The following is an 893-nucleotide window of genomic DNA, read 5'->3' as shown; positions in this document are numbered from 1 at the left end:
GAGAGTGAGGGAGAGGGGGGGAGAGTGTGAGGGAGAGGGGGGAGAGTGTGAGGGAGAGGCGGGAGAGTGTGAGGGAGAGGGGGGGAGAAGAGTGTGAGGGAGAGGGGGGGGAAGAGTGTGAGTGTGAGGAGAGGGGGAGAGTGTGAGGGAGAGGGGGGGAGAGTGAGGGAGAGGGGGGGGGAGAGTGTGAGGAAGAGGGGGGGGAGAGTGTGAGGGAGAGGGGGGGAGAGTGTGAGGGAGAGGGGGGGAGAGTGTGAGGGAGAGGGGGGGGAGAGTGTGAGGGAGAGGGGGGAGAGTGTGAGGGAGAGGGGGGAGAGTGTGAGGGAGAGGGGGGGAGAGAGTGTGAGGGAGAGGGGGGAGAGTGTGAGGGAGAGGGGGGGAGAGTGTGAGGGAGAGGGGGGGAGAGTGTGAGGGAGAGGGGGGGGGAGAGTGTGAGGGAGAGGGGGGGATTGTGAGGGAGAGGACGGGGGATTGTGAGGGAGAGGAGGGGGGGAGTGTGAGGGAGAGGAGGGGGGGTGTGAGGGAGAGGAGGGGGGGGAGTGTGAGGGAGAGGAGGGGGAGGAGTGTGGGGGGGGGGGGGAAGTGCTCTCTCTCCCCCCAGTCGCTCTCTCTCTCCCCCCACAGTCGCTCTCTCTCCCCCCCCACAGTCGCTCTCTCTCCCCCCCACAGTCGCTCTCTCTCCTCCCCACAGTCGCTCTCATCTCCCCCCACAGTCGCTCTCCTCTCCTCCCCACAGTCGCTCTCTCTCCCCCACACAGTCGCTCTCTCTCCCCCCCCACAGTCGCTCTCTCTCCCCCCCCAGTCGCTCTCTCTCCCCCCCCAGTCGCTCTCTCTTCCCCCCCAGTCGCTCTCTCTTCCCCCCCCAGTCGCTCTCTCTTCCCCCCAGTCGCTCT

Source organism: Somniosus microcephalus, chromosome 1 (assembly GCF_052327205.1).
Source record: "Somniosus microcephalus isolate GS21.2 chromosome 1, FLI_Smic_1.0, whole genome shotgun sequence".
Lineage (NCBI taxonomy): Eukaryota > Metazoa > Chordata > Chondrichthyes > Squaliformes > Somniosidae > Somniosus > Somniosus microcephalus.
Note: the sequence above shows the minus strand (reverse complement) of the source record.